Source organism: Saimiri boliviensis, chromosome 7 (assembly GCF_048565385.1).
Source record: "Saimiri boliviensis isolate mSaiBol1 chromosome 7, mSaiBol1.pri, whole genome shotgun sequence".
NCBI classification, from domain to species: domain Eukaryota; kingdom Metazoa; phylum Chordata; class Mammalia; order Primates; family Cebidae; genus Saimiri; species Saimiri boliviensis.
In genome coordinates, this window is record NC_133455.1 from 65,639,272 (window position 1) to 65,664,957 (window position 25,686).

General features: G+C 41.8%; 2 protein-coding genes and 1 pseudogene across 4 annotated transcripts in view; 2 read left to right on the plus strand and 1 right to left on the minus strand.

Annotated features, from left to right (window-relative positions):
* Positions 1 to 9,765, plus strand: part of LOC120364984 (large ribosomal subunit protein eL6) — a 31,573-nt gene extending 21,808 nt beyond the window's left edge. The window contains exon 1 of the mRNA XM_074402638.1: positions 1 to 9,765. This exon is cut by the window's left edge and continues 21,808 nt beyond it. The gene's annotated coding sequence lies outside the window, so the exon portion shown is untranslated.
* The window catches only part of DIP2B (disco interacting protein 2 homolog B), a 284,011-nt gene that overhangs the window by 35,010 nt on the left and 223,315 nt on the right, over positions 1 to 25,686 (plus strand). The gene's annotated exons all lie outside the window — the stretch shown is intronic.
* The window catches only part of LOC104653074 (protein LSM14 homolog A pseudogene), a 26,217-nt pseudogene continuing 4,828 nt past the window's right edge, over positions 4,298 to 25,686 (minus strand).

Sequence of the window (25,686 nt, forward strand, 5' to 3'; positions counted from 1 at the left end):
AAAGCAGTGCCGGCAGTTAGCATGAATTTGGAGTGGACACAGAAATATGAAATGGAAAATAGCCCTACCCCACCTCTGTGTCCAGTCCCACTTCCCAAAATGTAACCACTTTTAAAGTCTGTTTTGGGCTGGGCACAGTGGCTCATATGTGTAATCCCAGCACTTTGGGAGGCTGAGGCAGGTGGATTGCCTGAGCTCAGGAGTTTGCGACCAGCCTGGGCAACACAGTGAAACCTCTTCTCTACTAAAATCCAAAAAAATTAGTTGGGTGCGGTGGTGTGCACCTGCAGTCCCAGCTACTTGGGAGGCTGAGGCAGGAGAATTACTTGAACCTGGGAGGTGGAGGTTGCAGTAAGCCAAGATTATTGCACTCCAGCCTGGGTAACAGAACGAGATGACTTTCACCAAAAAAAAAAAAAAAAAAAAAAAAAGTTCATTTTCTAGTTCTGGTAGTTAATAGTGTAACTTTCAGTAGTAATATGTTGCGGTCAGTAGTGTCTCTTGATTCCCTTCTGTGAACCATGAGAAATGTACCCATTTCTTTTACTCTTTTTTTCCTTTTTTGGTAGTAATATTACTGTTTTTCTATTATGAAAGTAAGTAATGTGGCCGGGCGCGGTGGCTCAAGCCTGTAATCCCAGTACTTTGGGAGGCCGAGGCGGGTGGATCACGAGGTCAAGAGATCGAGACCATCCCGGTCAACATGGTGAAACCCCGTCTCTACTAAAAATACAAAAAATTAGCTGGGCATGGTGGCACGTGCCTGTAATCTCAGCTACTCAGGAGGCTGAGGCAGGAGAATTGCCTGAGCCCAGGAGGCGGAGGTTGTGGTGAGCCGAGATCATGCCATTGCGCTCCAGCCTGGGTAACAGGAGCGAAACTCCGTCTCAAAAAAAAAAAAAAAAAGAAAGTAAGTAATGTTTATATTCTCTTTTGTATAACCAAAATTAGTCTTCATGCTATATGTACAAATTAAGCCTTAATATATTCCACAAATACAATTTTTGCAATATTATTAAGTAACTATTACTTACTTTGGAATCTAGCAGTGCTATTGAATACTGGGAAAAGGAAACAGTATTTTATCACCAAACTGCCTCTTTAGAGAGAATTGATGTTGTAAGTCAAATGCTTGTTCCTTGGTACTGCAAGGAAAAATTAATATTCAGACAAAAAGTTCTCTCAGCAAGGCAGTTTTACTTTCTGTAGAAAGAGTACAACTCACCAGCAGTCTTGCCACGAGAATACAATAAACAAAAGCAAAGGCAGGCATATTTATTCCTTATGCATTGAGTTCTTACTGCTGTGTCCGATCTCCATTGGTTGGAGCTGGACCTCATAATCTAAAACTGAACCCAACTGGCTAGTAACTTAAAACTTTTCTAAATAGGTAAAGCCAATGGAGAACAAAGAAGAAGAAGTAGTCCAAATAAGGAAGGAGCATAGGCTGCAAGCTGGGACATGCCTGTGAGCACGTCCAGCACAAATATGTTGGTTAAAGTACAAGGACATAGAATGTGCTACATGCCTGTGAGCATGTCTAACAGCTACATAGGATAGGACTTAACAAAGAGTTATTAGCAAAAAGCAAGAAGGTTTTGAAGAAAGTTAGTCTTTAAAACAAACCATTATTTCTAACATTTATTATTATTATTCTTTAACAAGAAGGGAAATTTTGAAGAGGAACTTTTTACTTTCTACAATGGCCCAAACATCAGAAAATCTAGTGAATCCTCTTAATTTCTTTCCGGCTTTCTACACTCCTTCTAGGTCTTACTCAACTGCTATTGTTTTTCATACTTTCAAATTGTCATTTTCCTTGTATTTTTTAAAAACTTGGAATAGTTACTATTTTTAACATGGGATGCATAAATGTTGAGCTTTTAAGTTCTTGCCTTTCAACAATGTCTTTGTAGCCGGGCACGGTGGCTCACACCTGTAATTCCAGCACTTTGGGAGGCCGAGGCGGGTGGATCACGAGGTCAGGATATTAAGACCATCCTGGTCAACATGGTGAAACTCCGTCTCTACTAAAAATACAAAAATTAGCTGGGCATGGTGGCGGCACACCCCTGTATTCCCAGATACTCAGGAGGCTGAGGCAGGAGAATTGCTTGAACCCAGGAGGCAGAGGTTGTGGTGAGTCGAGATCGAGCCACTGCACTCCAGCCTGGGTAACAAGAGTGAAACTCCGTCTCAAATTTTTTATTAAAAATTTTTAAAAGAAAAAAAAAAGTCTTTGTCTCTCATTTGATTGTCATTTCAATGTAGCCCATTTTAATACTCTGGAAGCTTTTAAGGTTGCTTTTTGTCTTTAGAGTTCTGAAATTAATTAGGATGTGTTTAGGCATGTGTTTTTTCTCTTTCATCCTGTTTGGTTCTAGGTAGACTCAATCTGTCTTTGTTGACAATTCAGGAGATTTTTATTGTTTCTTCCCTTCCCCGTGCCATGTTTTAATCTGTTTTGTGTTTGTGTATGCTATTTTTAAACTACACTTTATTATGTATTTTTTTGAGACAGGATCTTGCTCTGTTGCCCAGGGTGGGAGTACAGTGGCACGATCACAGCTCACTGCAGCCTTATCCCTACCTTTCAAGCACAAGTGATCTTCACGAGTAGCTGGGACTGCAGGCTCATGCTAAATTTTTTTTTTTTTTTTTTTTTTTTTTTTTGAGACGGAGTTTCGCTCTTGTTACCCAGGCTGGAGTGCAATGGCACGATCTCGGCTCACCGCAACCTCTGCCTCCTGGGTTCAGGCAATTCTCCTGCCTTAGCCTCCCGAGTAGCTGGGATTACAGGCACGCCCCACCATGCCCAGCTAATTTTTTGTATTTTTAATAGAGACGGGGTTTCACCATGTTGACCGGGATGGTCTTGATCTCTTGGCCTCGTGATCCGCCCGCCTTGGCCTCTCAAAGTCCTGGGATTACAGGCTTGAGCCACCACACCCGGCCTTAAATTTTGTATTTTTAGTAGAGAGAGTGTTTCGCCATATTGTTCAGACTGGTCCCGAACTCCTGGGCTCAAGCACTTCGACTGCCGTGGCCTCTCAAAGTACTGGGATTACAGGTATGAGCCACCATGCCCGGTCCACACTTTATTCTTGATTTTGATCAACAAGATATCCTCTTGAATCTGAGTATGCCAAGTAGGTTTTTTAAAAAAATCCTCTCTGGGCCGGGCGCGGTGGCTCAAGCCTGTAATCCCAGCACTTTGGGAGGCCGAGGCGGGTGGATCACGAGGTCAAGAGATCGAGGCCATCCTGGTCAACATGGTGAAACCCCGTCTCTACTAAAAATACAAAAAATTAGCTGGGCATGGTGGCACGTGCCTGTAATCCCAGCTACTCAGGAGGCTGAGGCAGGAGAATTGCCTGAACCCAGGAGGCGGAGGTTAGGGTGAGCCGAGATCACGCCATTGCACTCCAACCTGGGTAACAAGAGTGAAACTCCGTCTCAAAAAAAAAAAAAAAAAATTCTCTTCTAATTCCTGAACTATCTCATATTTCCTTAAGGAAAAATTCTAGCAATCTATCTTGGCCTGTTTTTTCTGTTATATTGGGTTTCCCAATGTCGTATAATTTGTGGTTATTTACAGTTAATGTGAATGACTAGGCTATTGAGTAATTGGTGTGGTATTCTGCTGTTGTTCTATGGGTCTTAATAGGTATTTAAATTTTTTGGTATATATAAAGTGTATGCACAGGCTGGGTACAGTGTAATCCCAGCACTTTGGGAAACCGGGGCAGGTGGATCACCTGAGATCAGGAGTTTGAGACCAGCCTGGCTAACATGGTGAAACCGTGTCTCTACTAAAAACACAAAAATTAGCTGGGCGTGTAATCCTTGCTATTCAGGAGACTGAGGCAGGAGAATTGCCTGAATCCAGGAGGTGGAGGTTGAAGTGAGCTGAGACCATGCCATTGCACTCCTGCCTGGGCAATGGGAAAAAAAAAAAAAAATGTTTGCACAGTTTAAAGAAGAGTAATAGATTGAACACTGGTAGGTCCACAATCTAGTTTAACTAAAAGTTTAAAACCCCTCTGAAGGCCCTGTTGGCCTCTCCTATTACTCTTTCCTCACCCTTAGATATAATTATCATGCTGAATTTTGTTAATTCTCTAGTTTTGCTTTGTGCTTTGTATAATCCCAAATAATACATTATTTAGTTTTACAAGTTTTTATAAATCTAAATAATATGAATTTAGATTTTATTCAGGACCATGAAGAGCTAGAAATTCACCTATTTTCAGAGACTTGTTTGTAGACTGCAGTAACTTATTTGTCCTTCCTGTATTCAACATTTGTACACTCCGCCCCTACAACCACCTCTGAATCCACTGTGAAATCTTTGAATGGTGGTGAAGGTACCACCTCTGCCACCACCACGCCCTCTGCCACCACAGAAACTAAGACCTCCTCTTCCCCTGTATCCCCCGTGGCCACAGTTTGGACAAAGTGGGATTCCAAATGTTTCAGAATTCAGTCTTCTCCAGCCCAAGTTGATCTCCATTCTCTATTGTCCTCACAAGAAATATTATCAAAGAAAGATTTAGTTTTGTCATAATAGCAATTAGGTCCAAGAGGATTTTCTTCATCAGCATTTCCTTCACTGTTTTGGGTATCAACTCCTGAGTCTCCTTTATCTTCACCATTTATAGGTTTCTCCTGTTTCTTAAGTTTATCTTCTTTTAATTTAAGTTTATTATGAAACTCGTTGGTCTCTTCCTTGTTGAATTGTGCATTTACACATTTACACTTTCAAAGTCTTTCTCAAATTTTATTGGCCTGTCTTGCTGAATACCAAATCTTCTCCTGCCACCCCATGACCCCCTGTCCTCTATTTGGAGCTGAAGGAGCACCTGGAACTTCTTGTCTCTTGCTATCATTTCTGAGTTGCTCATTTTCTGGCCTTGAAACTTTGTGTACTTCAGCTCACCTGTGCTCTTGATTCTCTATTCTTTTTTGGCTAGTAGATGGCAAAGGCCCAAAAGAACCCACGGATTGGGATGAAGAAGTTGATGAGCCTAGTGAGGACTGAACTATAGCTGGGACTTAAGGCAAAAAACACTGGTTTTGGTGGCTCACAAACGGTGAGGTCTTTAATGTCACTCCCACAGAATATAATGTATACAAAAACTTCATCTTGAGGTGGTATTGGACATCTGTCCGTCTGTCTTCTGTACCAAAGGATCGAACTTTGGCAAGGGCTGCGGTGTTCTCAGTGTCCTCAGTGTCGATGGTAGAGAGGATGCCCTCATAGTTGGAGATGAGGCCGATGTAAGGGGTGCCCGGCTCATGGCGCTGCTGCGCTGCTCTGGTCACAGAGAGGCAGTTCCTGCTGCTGTTGCCTGTTCAGCATGCCCACTTGCTTCGTGAGCAGCCGCCTCAGACTCAACATGGCGGTGACTCCAGGAGTGGTGTGGAGCATGCTGGGAGAGCAAGGCCGCGCTCTCGCGAGACTTCAAGTTGGTGGGAATTTTCTGATGATTACCATCAGATCACCATTTTATGTGGCAATTAAATTTGGATAAAGGAACTTGCTTAAACATGAGAAACCATAAGCAGTTTTCCTCAGTTGGGTTTATGCAAGAGGCTACACCTTGGGTTTTGGAGGGATCCCAGATGTCCTTGTCACTTGTCACTTTTATACTGCAACACGTACTATACAAACGTGAAAAAAATTGTGGACATGATGCCAGTTCTAGTTCAGGAAAGTCAAGTTTCAGGGTTGGGGGTGGATGAAGGAAGTTTCATGTTAGTAGGTCAGACTTATGAATGGCCCAGGAGATTAGAAAGTAAAAATTGAGGTTGATGCAACAGCCCTCTTAGTGTCCACATTAACTCCTAAAAGATGAGCACTTCATTTCCTATATCATCTCCTTTTCATATTTCACCAAACAAAATACTCATGATTCTTCTGTATACTATTGGAAAGCCTTTAAGACTTAGGGTATATTTCGGTCCTGGCTGATTTAAAAATATTTGTAAGTATATCGTAGAGGAATATTAGTTTTTCTCATGCAGAATATAATGCTCTTTTTATTGATTAGCCCCTTTCCTCCCAAAATTTAGAGAGTCTGGAGAAAAAAAAAATGGAGAAAAATATTATATTCAGTATTTTTGTTACTATTCTTTTTTTTTTTTTTTTTTTTTTTTTGAGACAGAGTTTCGCTCTTGTTACCCAGGCTGGAGTGCAATGGCGCGATCTCGGCTCACTGCAACCTCCGCCTCCTGGGTTCAGGCAATTCTTCTGCCTCAGCCTCCTTAGTAGATTGGATTACAGGCACGTGCCACCATGCCCAGCTAATTTTTTGTATTTTAGTAGAGACGGGGTTTCACCATGTTGACCTGGATGGTCTCGATCTCTTGACCTCGTGATCCACCCGCCTCAGCGTCCCAAAGTGCTGGGATTACAGGCTTGAGCCACCGCGCCCGGCTTTTTGTTACTATTCTTAAGACAAGTTAGTAGGCGAAAGGCATCCATGTATACTTGGTTTGAATAAGAGGCAAAACCCCTAAAAGAAGCTGGGTGTGGTGGTACCCTCTGGTAATCCTAGCTACTGGGGAGGCTAAGGCAATTGGATCACTTGAGCCCACGTGTTTGAGTCCAGGCTGGGCCACCTAGCAAGACTCCGTCTCCCAAAACAAAACACAACCCTAAAAGTACTTAGAATGTTAGCAGTGGTTGTAATTTGGGTTTGAAATTTGCATCAATGCAGTAAGAGCAGAACTGATGTTCTTGCGATTGGAAGGAGTGTTTAAAAAAAAAAAAAATTCATGGTCACAACTTCTTTTGGGAGAAGAGAGAAAGAATAAGAGAAAGATAGACTAAGAGATAGAAAATGTTTAATCCTGCATTGTGGCTTACTGTAGCGTTTCATATTCCCTTGAATTTTAGACTAGAATTCTCCAAAATTCTGTAAACTTAGGGATATGTATGATTGCCAGGTGTCTGACACCATTGTAAGTTTGGAACTTTTTGGAATCTAATTTCTTCTGCTAACCTGTAGTAAATGAAAGAAAGTAACACACATGCTATTTTTTTTTTTTTTTAAGATGGAGTTTCACTCTTATTGCCCAGGCTGGAGTGCAATGGTGCAGTCCCAGCTCACCACAACCTCCCGGGGTCAAGCGATTCTCCTGCCTCAGCCTCCCGAGTAGCTGGGATTACAGGTGTATGCCACCATGCCCAGCTAATTTTGTATTTTTAGTGGAGACGGGGTTTCTCCATGTTGGTCAGGCTGGTCTCAAACTCCAAACCTCAGGTGATCTGCCTGCCTTGGCCTCCCAAAGTGCTGGGATTACAGGCATGCGCCACCACTCCCTGCCAAAGTAACACACATGCTATTAATGCCAACTAGAAAATATAAAGAGGTCGGTTGCAGTGGCTCACACCTGTAATCCCAACATTTTGGAAGGCCGAGGTGGGGGTGGATCACTTGAGGCCAGGAATTGGAGACCAGTCTGGCCAACATGGGAAAACCCAGTCTATATAAAAATACAAAAATTAGCCGAGTGTGAGGCGCATGCCTGTAATCCCAGCTATTTGGGAGGCTGAGGCACGAGAATTGCTTCAACTTGGGAGGCAGAGGTTGCAGTGAGCTGAGATTGTGCCACTGCACTTCAGCGTTGGCGACAGAGAGAGTCTGTCTCGAAAAAAGAAAATTTCAAAATCTCATAAAGACAATGGGAAAGACTGCAGTTGTCTTAGAATTCATAAATGTATTCAAAAATTTTTTTGTCTTTGTTGATGTATATTTCTGTAGTAGTTTTTCCTCTCTTCATTTTCTCTTATAGAGGGAGAAGATTTGATATTCTTGAGTCATCTCTCTCCTGAAATCTACTCAGTTTTACTCAGACCTGTGCTATATAGAGTATTATATTCATGCCCATGTCTGATGTGGAGGGAGAAACACAGACAGGAGAGTGGGTGACTGACTCAGATATAAATGTTCTTATTATACTTGAGCTACAACCACACCTAGAAACCTTGACAACAACAGGGCCTGTGTTTGATATACCTCACTTGTTAAATCCTGTTTGGATTTTAGTATGTCATATGTGTGTTCATCAGCAAAATTGAACAGGTGCTAGAACAATTGTAAAGCTTTAATCGGACTTATGATTACACTGTTTCTCGTTTTGGCCATACAAAAAATATGACACAATAACGAAAACAAATTTCTAGTTGTTTCTGGTTCAGAGGATTTTTTTTGTTTTTTTTTGTTTGTTTGTTTGTTTTTTGAGATGGAGTCTCACTCTGTCGCCCAGGCTGAAGTGGGTGGCACGATCTCAGCTCACCGCAACCTCCACCTTCTGGGTTCAAGTGATTCTACTGCCTCAGCCTCCCAAGTAGCTGGGACTACAGGCACGCACCACCACGCCCAGCTAATTTTTTTTTTGTATTTTTAGTAGATGGGGTTTTACCATTTTTGGCCAGGATGGTTTTGATCCACCCACCTCAGCCTTCCAAATTGCTGGGATTATAGGCATGAGCCACCACGCTCTGCCAGAGGTTTCTTTTCCTTCCTTCCTTCCTTCCTTCCTTCTTTCTTTCCTTCCTTCCCTCCATCCCTCTCTCCCTCCCTCCCTCTCTCCCTTCCTTCCTCCCTTCCTTCCTCCCTTCCTTCCTCCCTTCCTCCCTCCCTTCCTCCCTTCCTTCCCTCCCTCCCTCCCTTCCTTCCTTCCTTCCTCCCTCCCTCCCTTCCTTCCTTCCTTTCTTTCTTTCTCTGAGTCTCCCACTGTCGCCAAGGCTGGAGTGCAGTGGCGCAATCTCCACTCACTGCAACCTCCGACTCCGTGGTTCAAGAGATTCTCCTGCCTCAGACTCCTGAGCATACCCAGCTAATTTTTGTGTTTTTAGTAGAGACAGGGTTTCAGCATGTTGGCCAGGGTGGTCTCGATTGCTTGACTTTATGATCCACCCACTTCGGCTTCCAAAAGTGCTGGGATTACAGGTATAAACCAATGTGCCCAGCCTTCTTTTTTTTCTTTCTTAGGCAGGATCTCTGTTGCCCAGGCTGGAGTGCAGTGGCATGGTCTTGGCTCACTGCAACCTCTGCCTCCCAACCTCAAGCCATCCTCCCACCTCAGCCTCCTAAGTAGCTGGGACTACAGGTGTGCACCACCATGCCTGGCTAATTGTTTTTGGACTTAAAAAAAATTTTTTTTTAATTTGTAAAGATGGAGTTTAACCATGTTGCCCAGGCTGGTCTTTAACTCCTGGGCTCAAGCGATTCACCTGCCTCAGCTTCCCAAAGTGATGAGATTATAGGTGTGAGCCACCATGTCTGGCCCAGAGGTGTCAATGCTACATACATGTCCTCCACCAAGATTGAGTCATGGGTAAATTAATTAAAGTTAAGAGACAATTTCAGTGTCTTATGGCAAGCTGCTAATGTTTTAAAAATAGCTTTTCCCTCATTATACAGATAGCACATGTGGGGCCAGGCATGGTGGCTCGTGCCTGTAATCCAGCACTTTTGGAGGCCAAGATGCGAGGATCACTTGAGGCCAGAAGTTTGAGACCAGCCTGGCCAAAATGATGAAACCCTGCCTCTACTAAAAATACACAAATTCTCCAGGTATGGTAGCACACACATGTAATCCCAGCTACTCAGGAGGCTGAGGCAGGAGACTTCCTTGAGCCAGAGAGGCAGAGGTTATGGTGAGCTGAGATTGCACCAATGAGCTCCAGCTTGGGCGACAGAGTGAGACTCAGCCTCAAAAAAAAAAAAAAAAAAAGGAAACTAAAGAAGAAAATGAACATTTCCTTAATCCTAATAGTATTTAAGTAAATTTCCTTGCAGTCACTTTTCTATTCAGATAACTTTCTTAAAAGCTGGAGTATAACTCAAATTATTTTTGAGATGGAAAAAAAAAAATAACAAAAAAGCTGGGTAGTCCCAGGTGTGGTGTCTTAGGACTGTAATACTAGCACTTTGGGAGGCCAAGATGGGAGAATCACTTGAACCAGGAGTTTGAGACCAGCCTGGTCAACATAGTGAGACCCCATCTCTATTTAAAAAACATATATCTCTCTATATATATATTTTAAAAAGCTGGAGTTGGCTGGGTGCAGTGGCTCACGCCTATAATCCCAGCACTTTGGGAGGCCAAGGTGAGTGGATCACCTGAGGTCAGGAGTTCGAGACCAGCCTAACCAACATGGCGAAACCTCATCTCTACCAAAAATACAAAAATTAGCCTGTAATCCCAGCTACTTGGGAGGCTGAGGCAGGAGAAACACTTGAACCTGGGAGGTGGAGGTTGCAGTGAGCCAAGATTGTACCATTGCACTCTAGCCTGGGTAACACAGTGAAAATCTGTCTCAAAAAGGGAAAAAAAAAAAAAGCTGGAGTAGGCTAGGCATGGTAGTTCATGCTTATAATCCCAGCACTTTGGGAGGATTGCTTGGACCCAGGAATTCAAGACCAGCCTGGGCAACATGGCAAGATGCTGCCTCTACCAAAAAAAAAAAAAAAAAAAAAATCAACCAGGTGTTTTGGCATCTGCCTGTAGTTCCACCCACCTGGGAGGCTGAAGTAGGAGGATTGCTTGAGCCTAGGAGGTTGAGGGTGGAGTAAGCTGTGATCTCACCACAGCACTCCAGCCTTGGTGACAGAGTGAGACTTTGTCTCAAAAAGAAAAAAAAAAAAAACCTGATTATTACTAAATTCATGTCTATCAAGAAAAAAAAATCAGTAAATTCATTTCTATCAACTTAAAAAATCTGTTTTGAACATTTTCTGTTTCATTATTTAAAAACATGACTAAGTAAGTTTTTTTTTTTTGAGACGGAGTTTCGCTCTTGTTACCCAGGCTGGAGTGCAATGGCACGATCTTGGCTCACTGCAACCTCCGCCTCCTGGGTTCAGGCAATTCTCCTGCCTCAGCCTCCTGAGTAGATCGGATTACAGGCATGTGCCACCATGCCCAGCTACTTTTTTGTATTTTTAGTAGAGACGAGGTTTCACCATGTTGACCAGGATGGTCTCGATCTCTTGACCTCGTGATCCACCCGCCTCAGCCTCCCAAAGTGCTGGGATTACAGGCTTGAGCCACCGCGCCTGGCCTAAAACATGACTAAGTAATGTTCTGTTGCATATTCATAATATTTGAATGTTCACCTACGGTTGGACACATAGATACTTTCAATTTGTCTATAATAAACATTTTAATTAAAGTATAACTTACAAAAATCTAAACAGTAAATTTGTAGCTTAGTGAATTTATAGTGAACTTTTACAAAGTGAACATACCTGTGAAACTACCATCTGGATCAAGAAAGAGAACATTGCCAACATCCAGAAGTCACGCTCATTCCTAATTATTACCTCCCTCAAAGTAAACTTGTCTTTGTCTTACTTGTCATTGATTGGTTTTGCCTGTTTTTGAATTTCATGTAAATGGAGTCATAGTTATGTTCTCTTTCTTGTCTGGTGTCTATTGTTGGTTCAGCGTTTTAGCTGTGAGTTTCATCTGTGCTGTTACTTAAAGCAATAGCTAATTATTTTTCATTTTGCATGGTATTTAATTGTATGACTATACCACATTTATTCTATTGTTGGTGACCTTTTGGTTTGTTTCCAGTTTCGGCTTTTGTGAATGTTTTGTATGTGTTTTTTGGTGCCCATATTTTAGATATAACTGCGAATAGCAGAATTATTTGGTCTTAGGGTATGCATATGTTCGGCTTCAGTAGTATTACCAAACAGTTTTCCAAAGTGTTTATACCAATTTACAGCCCGTTTGGCAATGCATGAGAGGTCCATTTCTTCCTATACTTAGCAATACTTGGTGCTGTCAGATTTCTCCCCTCCCCTCCCCCATCTTCCTCTGTCATCCAGCCTAGAGTGCAGTGGTGCCATCATAGCTCACTACAGCCTTGACCTCTTGGGCTCAAGTGATGAGCTCACCCCTGCCTCCTGAGTAGCTGGGGCTACAGGCATGTGCCACCACGCCTGGCTAATTAAAAAAAAAATTTTTTTATAGACAGTGTGTTGCCATGTTGCCCAGGCTGGTCTTGAACCCCTGTGCTCAAGATAACACTTTAGGCCAAGCACTGTGACTCATACTTGTGATCCCAGCACTTTGGAAGCCCAGGGTGGGCTGATTACGAGGTCAGGAGATTGAGACCAGCCTGGCTAACACGGTGAAACCCCATCTCTACTAAAAATACAACAAATAAGCCAGGCGTGGTAGCACGCACCTGTAGTCCCAACTGCTCGGGAGGCTGAAGACAGGAGAATCACTTGAACCCAGGAGGTGAAGGTTGCAGTGAGCAGAGATCAAGCCACTGCACTCCAGAGAGTGAGACTCTGCCTCATAAACAAACAAAAAACAACATTTTGAGTTCCTGCCTCGGCCTCTCAAAGTGCTGGCATTACAGGCATGAGCCACTGTGCCCAACCAGTTTTCTTACATTTAACCATTCTGGTAATTACATAGTATTTTCTAGTGGTTTTAATTTGCATTCCCTTGATGCCTGATGATATTGAGCACCTTTCCATGTGTTTACTGGCTTTGGGATATCCTTTTTTGTGAAGTACTTGTTCTAATGTTTTGGCAATTTTAATATTGTGATGTTTGTCTCTTATTGATTCGTAGATGTTCTTTATACTAGGTATGAGTTATTTGGTTGTACGCATTGCAGATGTCTTCTTTCTGTGTTTTGAATTTTTACTCTCTTTTTTTGTTTTAAACGCACAGAACAGGGTAATTTTTTCTTTTTCTTTTTTACTGATTTTTTACTCTCAGTGGGGTCTCTTGATCACACAGTAAATGTTTAGAAGTTGACAATGTTATTTTGGTAAAAATGTGCGCACATCATGTCTCCATGGGGATTGCTTACTTGGAGGCCAGATAGTAAGATCAGAGTTCTATTGTAGTTAGTTTTGCCTCCCTAGCAATGCCAGCTGTCTTACAAATAAATATGGGCCCTGAATGCATGGGGAACCAGCTGAGTGTGTGGGTGGATCAACATAACTTCATCTCTAACCCGGGAGACTACTAAAAGCACAATCCCTGAAGATACTGACTTACTAGAGTCATGTTTGTATACACAGTATAGAACATACGAGTTAATGCTTAAATTGTGCAGTGGTCTAGGATCTCAGTGTGTTTTAATTTATCCATTTTAAAAGTAGGAATTCTTTAAACAAATTAAATTGACTTCCGTTTTCTGCGGAGTTAGAATACAATTTAAGAGATCTGTAAGCCAAAAGTAAAAAATACAGATACCAAGGACAAAAGATAGAAAAGTAGTATCAGTTAGTGGTTAAGAGCTTGGAATCTGGAGTAAGTTGAAATTCTAGTTCTTTCATTTACTAGTTTAGCAATTTGGGTATATTATTTAGCCTTTTTAAGCTTAAATTTCCTCATCTTTGAAATTTGGATAATAGTGAATCTGACTTACAAGGTTTTTATGTGAATTAAATGAGATAATTCATGGTGGCTGACCCATAATTAGAGCTCACTGAATGTTTACTATCATTAGGATAGTAAATGATAAAAAAGTTAGATGAAAAACAATTATTTTTTTGAGACAGGGCCTCTCACCCAGGCTCAGTACAGTGGCATGATCACAACTCACTGCAGCCTTGACCTTCTAGGCTCAAGTGATCCTGCTGCCTGAGCCTCCCAAGGAGCTGGGACTATAGGCACGCACCACTATGCCCAGCTAATTTTATCAAAAACATTTATTTATTTGTAAGGACAAGCAGAATGTACACATGCTTTTGAGAAAGTAGATTTTTAATTTTTTTGGAACAGAGTCTTGCTTTGTTGCCCAGGCTGGAGTGTAGTGGTGCAATCTTGGCTCACTGGAACCCTCACCTTCTGGGTTCAAGCAGTTCTCCCTGTATCAGCCTCCCAAGTAGCTGGGATTACAGGCGCCCTGTACCATACCTGGCTAATTTTTGTATTTTTAGTAGAGACGGGGTTTCACCATGTTGTTCAGGCTGGTCTCGAACTCTTGACCTCATGATCTGCCTGCCTTGATCTCCCAAAGTGCTGGGATTACAGGCATGAGCCACTGCACCTGGCCCAGAGTTATTTTCATTGGTGACAGGATACCACTTCTATGTTACCTAGGCTGATCTTGAGCTCCTGGGCTCAAGTGATCTTGCCTGAGTGCCCCAAGTATGTGGGACTACAGGAGTGCACCAACCGGCTTGTCAGAAAATAATGTTTATCCTAGAGACCTGGGATAGAGATATTAGTCAGTCATCTCAAAAGACGAAAAATTGACTTATTCCAAAATTGTTTTGTCTTTCTTTTCTTCCTTTTGGGTTCAAAGTCACATCTGAGTTTGAAGTTGCCTTTCCTGTTATCTCAGCTTTTGTCCTGTGCCGCTAGCTCTTCCAGTTAGCACTTGGCAGTGGATAGATACAAGGAATTCAGTTTATTCAGTACAACCAACCACTTAAACTTAAAAATAAATAATTTTCAAAGAAAACATAATATTAGCACTATTTTTTAAAGTAGGGATTTGCTAAGAAATTAGTCTCCCTCTGGCCAGGCATGTGGCTCATGCCTGTAATCCCAGCACTTTGGGAGGCTGAAGTGGGTGGATCACCTGAGGTCAGGTGTTTGAGACCAGCCTGGACAACATGGTGGTCTACTAAAAATACAAAATGAGTTAAGTGTGGTGGCACAAATCTGTAGTCCCAGCTACTTGGGAGTCTGAGACAGGAGAATCGCTAGAACCCAGGAGGCAGAGACTGCAGTGAGCCAAGATTGCCCCAGTGTACTCCAGCCTCGGTGAGACAGAGCGAGATTCTGTCTAAAAAAAGATATTAGTCTCCCTCCAAGAATGTAGACACAGTTTTCTGTATTAAACCATCCTTTGATTCCTCTGGAGGACAATGTGGAGAGTCCTAGGATTAATTTAAGGGTAGGGAAGTGACACATAGGCATTATCTCTTGGAGTTATTTATTTATTTATTTGAGACAGGGTCTTGCTCTGTTGCCCAGGCTGGACTGCAGTGGTACAATCATAGCTCACTGCAGCCCTGAATTCCTGAGCTTAAGTGATCCTCCTGTCTCCGCCTCCTGGGTAGCTGGGACTACAGGTGTGTGCCACTATGTCCAGCTAATTTTAAAACTTTTTTGTAGAGTCTTGTTATAATGCCCAGTCTGGTCTCAAACTCCAGGGCTCAAGCGATCCTCCTGCCTCAGCCTCCGAAAGTGTTGAGATTATAGGCATGAGCCACCATGTCTGGTTTGTCTCTTGTGTTAAGAATTCATTCTATCCTTTCTGTAACTTGATGTTCCGAAGAGGAAACAAGATGTCTCTGAAATATCTTATAAAATCAATGAGAACTGTTGTGTGTAAGATTTGCGACAGTCAAACAAACAGATACAACAAAAAGGAAGGGAACTGGTGATTGGTTAAATTTTAAAATGTTTCTTCTGCCATAGGTTTCTAAATGAACAAAAAGGGAGGAAGAAGGAGAGGAGAATCAGGAGAGCAATAATGCAAACAGGACTTAAAATAAAACACCCTGAAATATATCCTGCCTGGCAGAGGGAGCATTTGGTGCCTGCGCCTTCCAAATTCTGTCTTGCTGCTGCCCACAGGGTAGATGGGATTCCTGTGCCATTTGACTACCTGGGTTGCCCTCCTCCTTTGTGGAATGTAAGCCGGCTATTTGATTTGAATCTTTCCTCCCTCTCCCCCTTCTTCCCCCCCCCTTCTCTCCCTCTCTTCTCTCTCTCCTTTCTCTCTTTCTCTCTCTTTTTTTGAGGTTAAAGTTTTCTTAAGACCATACTTGTTCATGCCTTTTAAGCCAGTGCTCTTTCCATTAATCACCCCTCCTAAAGGACTGTTGTGAAATCCCAGGAAACTGCTTGTGCCTCCCGAGTTAGTATTAAAGAAGAATAAACAAGACCAATCAGAGGTTAATTATCAGGAGACTATATGAAAACAGTTTCCATAAAAGAGCAAGGGATATAGGAAGTGTACCAGGAAGTAAATTGGGAGGGTCAAAGCAGGAAAAACTGCTTAGTTAGACATCAGACTGGAAGGACTGGAGCAGATAGGAGGCAGGAGAGGCAAAGAAAGAGACCAGAGAGGGGACAAGGTACAGCATGTCACAGACTGGTTTGAGTCAGACCTCACAGAGTTCCTCTGGCAGCAGTTTCCCTTGAAGCACAGTTTGATGTGTCTTGCTAGGTTGGGGGTGGTTCCTCAGGTGAAACACCAGACTGAACAGAGCAGAAGCGCCCAGAACCAAGAATGCCTACTTAATATTCTCAGGTCCATGCACAGTGCTTGACACATAGTAAATACTCAAAAAAAAAAAAATTTTTTTTTTGAGACAGAGCCTTACTCTATTGTCCAGGTGGGAGAGCAGTGGTGCCATCTCGGCTCACTGCAACCTCCGCCTCCTGAGTTCATGCGATTCTCCTGTCTCAGCTTCCTGTGTAGCTGGGATTACAGGTGCACCCCACCATGTCTGACTAATATTTTTGGTATTTTTAGTAGAGACAGGGTTTCACCACATTGGCCAGGCTGGTCTGGAACTCGCGACCTCACGTGATCCACCTGCCCTCGCCTCCCAAAGTGCTGGGGTTATAGGCGAGAGCCACTGAGCCCGGCCAAAATAATGCTTTTCTGAGTCGTTAATGAATTTATTTCTTATCTTTTGGAGTTGTTGACATGGAAGAGATGCTGAGATCACTAACTTTGACAGGTACATTTTATGACGGAGAATGGTTGCTTTAAAAATTGTTACATTTTAAATTATTATAGAAATGCCTACATTATATTTTTGATTTTGTCTTTAGGCTAGTAAACCCTAAAATATTTAATATCTGGCCCTTAAAAGAAAGTTTGTTGATTCCTGTACTTACCATACAAGTGTATGTAATCTGTTACATGTCTCTCAGGGCTTTTTATTTATTTGTCTTTAATATTATTATTATATTTTTAGAGACAGGGTCTTGCTCTGTTCCCCAGGCAGGAGTTCAGTGTTGCTGTCATAGCTCATTGTAGCCTTGTACACCTGGGATCAAGCAATCCTCCCGTGTAGCTGGGACTACAGGCACATGCCTTCTTGCCTGGCTAAATTTTTTATATTTGTAGAAATGGGGATCTTGCACTTCTGGATTCAAGTAATGGGATTATAGGCATGAACCACCGTGCCTCACTCTAGACTGAGCTTTTTATGGACAAGGACTGAATCTTGCTTATCTGACTATTCCTATTGTCTAGGCTAATACTGAGTATTAGCTATGTAGTAGTAATTTAGTGGATGGGTTTTGCATGAGTGATGTGACTCAGTGGTATTTTTAAATTATAATTAAATTACTTTTATAATACTTTATGCATTTTTTGCTTTATATGATGAGTTCCATTGTATTTATAAATAAGAATTATGTAGAAGGCATAAAACTCCTGACCTCACGTGATCCACGTGCCTTGGCCTCCAAAGTGCTGGGATTATAGGCGAGAGCCACTGAGCCTGACCAAAATAATGCTTTTTTTGAGTCACTGATGAATTTATGTCTAATCTTTTGGAGTTGTTGATGTGGAAGAGATTATGAGAACACTAACTTTGTAACAGAATGTATTTATGGAATACTTTATAAACAGAAAAATCAAGAGTGCAGATAAAATTAAGTATTAGGTTTTTTTTTTTTTTTTTTGGAGGCGGATTTTTTTTTTTGTGGGGATGTGTTATTTGGGCTCAATGCAACCTGTGCCTCCCAGGTTCAAGTGATTCTCCTGCCTCAGCCTCCCGAATAGCTGGGATTATAGGCATGTGCTACCATTTCCAGCTAGTTTTTTGTATTTTTAGTAGAGATGGGTTTCACCATGTTGGCCAGGCTGGTCTCAAACTCCTGAACTCAAGTGATCCGCCCGCCTTGGCCTCCCAAAGTGCTGGGATTATAGGTGCGAGCCATTGCGCCCGGCCTAAAATCAGATTTATTGAGAACTTGTGTATAGCGTGGTAGAAATAAAAGCAGAATTCCTTATCTTGATTTTGCAGTTCTTTCTGTGGAAATGAGTACAACTGCTTATAGCAGGTGGCAGTGCCTGTCAACTTTGTTTCCATTTTGAACTGATTCTGTTATCTTATTGTAATCCTTGCCAACCAGATGCACTTCCTTCTTCACATAAGATGGAGACAGCTTAATATATAGCACACATGTGCAAATACCTGTAAGTATAGCAAAAGTTGGTCCTGCTTTTCAGAAATATCATTAACTAGTATCAAATGAGAGGCAGCCTGGTTTACTTCAGGTACAGCATATAGTTTTAGATGCTTATTCCTCCCTGTTGGTTTGGATTCAATTCTTTTTTTAAAAAATTTCATCTTTTGCTGTGTGTGGTGGCTCATGCATGCAGTCCCAACACTTTGGGAGGCTGAGGTGGGTAGATCACGAGGTCAGGAGTTCAAGACCAGCCTGGCCAACATGGTGAAACCCTGTCTCTACTAAAAATACAAAAATTAGCTGGGTGTGGTGGTGTGCGCCTGTAATCCCAGCTACTCAGGAGGCTGAGGCAGAAGAATCACTTGAGCCCAGGAGGTGGAGGTTGCAGTGAGCCGAGATTGTGCCACTGCACCCCAGCCTGGCGACAGACCGAGACTGTCTCAAAAAAAAACAACCACCACCAAAAAAATTACTTACAATGAACCTATCAAAGCCCCATGTCTCACTTTTCAGGACCAATGTAGGAGGTAATAGGGAAAGAAAAATAAATGAGACATCTTTTACGAAGTTATAACTGGTTTTATGTATAAGTAATTTAGAAACACATTACTTGTAATACAAAGCAATTGAAAAATATACCACTCTCTATTTGGCTGTATTTATAACTTTTCTGAAACTGATTACTCAGAGGTTTGGTTCACCTAGGTTTATTTTTACTCCCTTCTTTTTGGACCTTCTAGGTACTATTAACCACCAACCTTGGTGGAATCCTTTCTTTCTTTGGCTTTAGTGAAAACATCCCTTTCTAAACAATGAATTTCTTTTTCTGCTGGGCAGAGGCCCTTTCTATAGAGGCAACAAACTTTTATGTTTAACTTTGATGATTGATTATTGACTCAGTTGGTAATAGAAATTAAAGTTTGGCTTAAAATGGTGAAATATTTCTGGGAAGTAATTGATGACTGTACAACATTACAGTTATATAAAAGTACTTAGGGGAAATATTCATTGATACCATCTTTTTTTAAGAAGCTAATTTAACTACCTCAAAGCAAGATTAATTTTGTGTAACCTGGCACCCAACAGTTGTATGTTTAGGAGTCTGTCCCTCAAAACAATAGCATGAGTGGTAAAAACATTTGTAGGGAGATATTAATTGAAGCATTATTTGTAAGAACAAAAAATGGAAACAGCTTAAACACTTGTCAATAGAAAAATAGTGAAATTGACTGGGCATGGTGACTCACGCCTATAATCCTAACACTTTGGGAGGCCGAGATGGGCAGATCATCAGGTCAGGAGATCGAGGTCATCCTAGCCAACATGGTGTAACTCCATCTCTACTAAAAATACAAAAATTAGCCAGGCATGATGGTGCATATCTGTAATCCCAGCTACTCAGGAGGCTGAGTTAAGAGAATCACTTGAACCAGAAGTTGGAGGTTGCAGTGAGCTGAGATTGCACCACTGCACTCCAGCCTGGCGACAGAGTGAGGCTCCCTCTAGGAAAAAAAAAGTGAAATAGTGAGAGTATAATTTATTCTTACTATTAATCCATTAAAAAAGTGAGCTAGACTGTGTGGGGGCACAGGGTATAAGAGAAATCTCTATACCTTCTGTTCAATTTTGCTGTGAACCTAAAACTGCTAAAAAAAAAAAAAAAAGTCTTCTAAAAGAACTAGAGCTATAAATGTACTGAGCTAAAAAATATCTGTATAGTAGAAATAGGCTGTGGCACTATGTAGAACATGATTTTATTTCTTTTTTAAAAAAGGATGTGAGCTGGGTGTAGTCACTCATGCCTATAATCTCAGCACTTTGGGAGGCCAAGGCAGGAGGATTGCTTGAGGACAGGAGTTTGAGACCAGACTGGGCAATGTAGTAAGACCCCATCTTTACAAAAAATACAAAAATTAGCCAGGCATGGTTGCACATGCCTGTGGTCCTAGCTACTTGGGAGGCTGCAGTGGGAAGTTTGCTTGAGCCCAGTAGCCCAGGGCTGCTGTGGGCTAGTACACTACTCCTGCACTCCAGCCTGGGCAACAGAGCAAGACCTTGTCTTTGAAAGAATAAATAAATAAAATGTGTATATATTTTGATGAATAGGAAAAACACATAAATTTTAGTGGCAGTTTAATCTAGAATTGGGTTTAGAGGGGTAGAATAAGGAACTTTTACTTCTTACTAAGTATACTTCCAAAAAAAGTGGTAATTAAGAGTGATATATTTTTTGGTGTATGCTTTTCTGAGATTCTTCAAATAAAATGATCTTTTAAAAAACCTGAAAATAAATGGAAAGCAGGAAAAAGGAGATAAGGATCCAGCTAGCTACTTTAACTTTTAATTTAATAAGGATGTCCTTTAAAAATGTTTGTATACATACTCACGTATGTTGTGTGTATGCATGTATAAATACACACACACAAACATAAAATACAGAATAACTGCAGTCTGACATTGGATTAAGCTACAGAATATGTGGTATTGGCATGCATTTTTGTTTGTTTATATTTATTTTTGAGACTGAGTCTCGCTCTGTTGCTCAGGCTGGAGTGCAGTCACGTGATCGCGGCTCACTGCAACCCGCATCTCCTAGGTTTAAGCGATTCTCCTGCCTCAGCCTCCCAAGTAGCTGGGACTACAGTCGCCCGCCATTATGACCGGCTAATTTTTGTGTTTTTAGTAGAGACGGGGTTTCACCATCTTGGCCAGGCTGGTCTTGAACTCCTGATCTCAGGTGATCCGCCCACCTCCGCCTCCCAAAGTGCTGGGATTACAGGTGTGAGCCACTGCGCCTAGCCTTGGCATGCATTTTTAAAGTGTAAGACACTAAGAAGTGTTTTTCTGCACATCACAATGTACAGTTCTTAAGTTGTTTAAGAAGTGACAGGATTTGTTCAGAAAATGTGCAGTTCTCTAGTGTTGCAATAATGTGTATTCACGTTTCTTTAACACAGGTTATAGCTTATTCATAACTCTGAGTTAAAGTTTAAATTTTATGTAATTAACCACCTGTGTGACCTTTGAAACTAAATGAAGATAGTATTCCAGAGCAGTGAAACTCTGAGTACAGCTGCTTCGGTTTTGGACTATAAATTGGAATTTTCTTCCACTGAGCAAGAGTCAGGGATGAAAGTGGGGGTTGGTTAAACAAAAAAGCCATGTGATTGTTCATGATTTCTGAATTTTATGCTTAATACAACATGGTGGCCTGTTTAGCTTCGTTTTATCATGGCCACTTACAGATAGCTTAAATCTGTGTGCACAAAATTATGTTTCATTTTGTTAAATTTTATGACTTTTTTTTAGATGTAGAGATTTAAGTTCCTTATATAACTAAGGAAAAGTTCTATTCCAAATTTTAGTAATCAAGGCACCTAGTTGTATGAGATTTGGAAATTTTCTTAACCCTCTCTTCTGTGTCATTGGCACTTTTCAGTTTTCTAGGAACTCTGGGGTTTGCAAGTTATCTGAGCCTTGAGCGTTCCTTCTTTAGCCAGTGGATGGCAGCCATTTTGCCCTGCATTAGTGCCTTGTCTAGTGAAGGAAAATGAAGCACTTAGAAAGTGTGAATTTTGCATTTTGGACCTGATTAGTTTTGTATGTAATGGATAATGTTAAGTTTTTAAAACTTCCATGTGATTTCTTGGGTTTTCAATTCAGGGCTCACTAGCAGTATACTCATGGGGCCGCTGGAGTTTTGAAAATTGAAGCTTCCTGCAGTTTTGTTGGACAGTTTCTTCACTGATTTTTTTTTGTTTTAATTCATCTTTTTCTGAGGCCAGGGCAATCACAAGTGAATTGAGAAATTCAATTACTCAGAATCTGGCTATGAATGTTTGTTGAGAGATACCCAATCTAAAAGGACGATTAGACTGTAAGATATTCCTAACCATTAGTTTATTAATAGCTCTATAAAAGTTTTCCATGTTCTAGGGTCCTGAGGGGAATGGTCTGGATAACCTAACCGCCTTTTCCATCCCTCATGATTCATTTTACCCTATTGAAAATTATCTTAAACAGAAGGAAATGAATAGGTCTGGTAGAACCAGATTCTAAACAGTGTTGCTTCAGAGGGAAGGGAGTGGTTTGTCAGTCAGTGCTTGTGGAGTCTGTTACTCCAGAGGCAGCCAGCTTCTCTGCAGTTAGTAAACACTACCATAGGCCGGTGGCAGATCTTGCTGACATACACAGCTCAAAGCTAGTAACATGTTGCTTTCCTAGGAATTTCATTCAGCTACAAATTTAAGGTTTATCAGTTTAATTTCCAGAAAGATGATTTGGCACAGTGGCTCATGCCTATAATCCCAGCACTTTGGGAGGCCAAGGCAGATGAATTGCTTGAGTCCAGGAGTTTGAGACCAGCCTGGCCAAGATGGCAAAACCCTGTCTTTGCTTGTAGTACCCCTAGCTACTCGAGAGGCTGAGGTAGAAGAATCACTTTGAGCCCAGGGAGGTCAGGGCTACAGTGTGCGGAAATTGCGCCACCCCACTCCAGCCTGGGCAATCAGAGTGAGAACCTGTCTCAAAAAAAAAAAAAAAAAAGAAAAAGAAAGAAAAAAAGAACATAAAGTATTTTAAAGACCAGATTCTAGGCCGGTGCAATGGCTCACGCCTGTAATCCTAACACTTTGGGAGACCAAGGCGGGTGATCACGTGAAGTCAGGAGTTTGAGATCAACCTGGTCAACATGATGAAACCCCATCTCTACTAAAAATACAAAAATTAGCTGGACATTGTGGCATGCACCTGTAATTTCAGCTGCTCAGGAGGCTGAGTCAGGAGAATCACTTGAACCCGGGAGGTGGAGGTTGTAGTTAGTCAATAATATGCCACTGTATTCTAGCCTGGGTACAGAGCGAGACTGTGTCTCAAAAAATAAATATGGCTGGGTGCAGTGGCTCACTCCTGTAATTCCAGCACTTTGAGAGACCAAGGCAGCCAGCTCACTTGAGGCCAGGAGTTCAAGACCAGCATGGCCAACATGGTGGAACCCCGTCTCTACTAAAAAAATTTAAAAACTTAGCCAGGTGTGGTAGTGCATGCCTGTAATCCCATCTACTTGGGAGGCTGAGGCAGGAAAATTGCTTGAACCCAGGAGGTGGAGGTTACAGTGAGCCGAGATCATGCAATTATGTAACTAGACTTTAGCCTGGACAAAAGAGTAAGACTCTATCTCAAAAAAAAAAACAAAAAAACCAAAAAAACCAAAAAAGTCAAACAAAAAGCAACAACAAAAAAACAATCCTGGGGTTCATTATTTTGAGTGTTTATTGTCTTACACTGTATTACTATGGTGTTTTGGGGTATTCGAAGTGTGTAAGACTATTCACATCTATACTGAATGGCCTCAGATTGCTGTGCTTTAAGAGTCTGAGATAATTTCCTTCAGATTTGAGTATGATTAAACATTTTTCCCATACACATTGAGCAAGACATATTCATTGTTAAAAAAAAAAAAAAGAAAGAAAGAAAGAAAGAAAGAAAGGGTTGGGGATGGGCGTGGTGGCTCACACCTGTAATCCCAGCACTTTGGGAGGCCAAGGCAGGTGGATTAACTGAGGTCAGCAGTTTGAGACCAGCCTGGCCAACATGTTGAAACCCTGTCTCTACTAAAAATACAAAAAAATTAGCCGGGCGTGGTGGCATGCACCTGTAGTCCTAGCAACTTGGGAGGCTGAGACAGGAGAATTGCTTGAACCTGGGAGGTGGAGGTTGCAGTGAACTGTGATCACACCACTGTATTCCATCCTGGGCAACAGAGCGCGACTCTGTTAGGAAAAAAAAGGTAAAACATCAGAGAAAAGCAAAAACAAGATGAAAAATTAGCCATATGACACAGAGATAACCATTGTTAATATTTTGGTATATTATTTCTTTTTTTTTTTTTTTTTTTTTTTTTTTTGAGACAGAGTTTCACTCTTGTTACCCAGGCTGGAGTGCAATGGCGCGATCTCGGCTCATCGCAACCTCCGCCTCCTGGGTTCAGGCAATTCTCCTGCCTCAGCCTCCTGAGTAGCTGGGATTACAGGCACGCGCCACCATGCCCAGCTAATTTTTTGTATTTTTAGTAGAGACGGGGTTTCACCAAGTTGACCAGGATGGTCTCGATCTCTTGACCTCGTGATCCACCCGCCTCGGCCTCCCAAAGTGCTGGGATTACAGGCTTGAGCCACCGCGCCCGGCCGGTATATGATTTCTATAGTAGTTTTTCTGTGTCTGTGTCTGTCCCTCTCTCTCTTCCTCCCCTCTCTCCACTTCCCCTCCAGGGGTCTTATACCTGTATGTAAGAACTTAATATAATTCTGTATATATTTTTAAATTTTTTCCCAAAATGTCATATTCTTTTGTAATCTGTTCTTTACATTTCAACATACATATTTCCTATATCTATATCTATATCTACGTATATTTCCACATTTAAAAAACAGCTGTGCAAGGGGTTCACACCTGGAACCCTAGCACTTTCGGAGGCTGAGGTGGGAGGAATGGTTGAGGCCATGAGCCCGAGACCAACCTGGGCAACATGTGAGACCCCCATCTCTATAAAAAATGAAAAATACTCCCTAGATGTGGTGGCGTACACCTGTAGTTGTAGCTGCTCAGAGGCAGGGGCAATTGTTTGAGCCCACTAGTTTGAATCTGTAGTGAGCCATGATTGTACCACTGCACTCTAGCCTGGGTGACTGAGTGAGACTCTGTCTCAAGAAACAAAAAATTGAAGTTACATCAAAGATTTTTTGAAACCTGAAAAGAGAATACAAACAGCAGATTCATACATAGGCAGTCAGAACTGCTAAAATGAATTTGCCAATAGACGCAAAACTGGTCTTTGTTTGGTGGGAAGGGGGAGGTGGTATCAATTGCGTTTCCTCTGGACGAAATTTATTTGCATTATTATCAGTTTTCTACAATTTACAGAGTTGTAAAATAGCTCAGTCAGTGACAGTGCAATGCTCAGACTCTTGTCGAATCCCATAGCCCTTAAAGATGTGTGTCTGTATCATATTGAAAGGGTACTCAGTAATCTTTTATTTATTTAGTTAATTATTTACTTTTTTTTTTTTTAGAGGTGAGGTTTCACCATGTTGGCCAGGATGGTCTCGGTCTCTTGACCTGGTGATCCACCTGCCTTGGCCTCCCAAAATGTTGGGATTACAGGTGTGAGCCACCATGCCTGGCCTATTTTTATTTTTTTGAGGCAAGGTCTGGCTCTGCTGCCCAGGCTGGAGTAAGTGGCGCGATCACGGCTTGCTGCAGCCTTGACCTCCTGGGTTCAAGTGATCCTATCACCTCAGTTTTTGAGTAGCTGGGACTACAGGCACACAGCCATCACACTGGCTAACTTTTATTGTTTATGGGGTCTTGCCGTGTTGCCCAGGCTGGTCTTAAACTCTTAGGCTCAAGCAGTCCTTCCACTACAGGCATGAGCCACTGTGCCTGACCTCTCACAGTTTTGCATTTGTTACTTGTCTGCTTCTTCCTAAGAGTAAGAGTTATAGACTAGGAGCTCAATGTGGC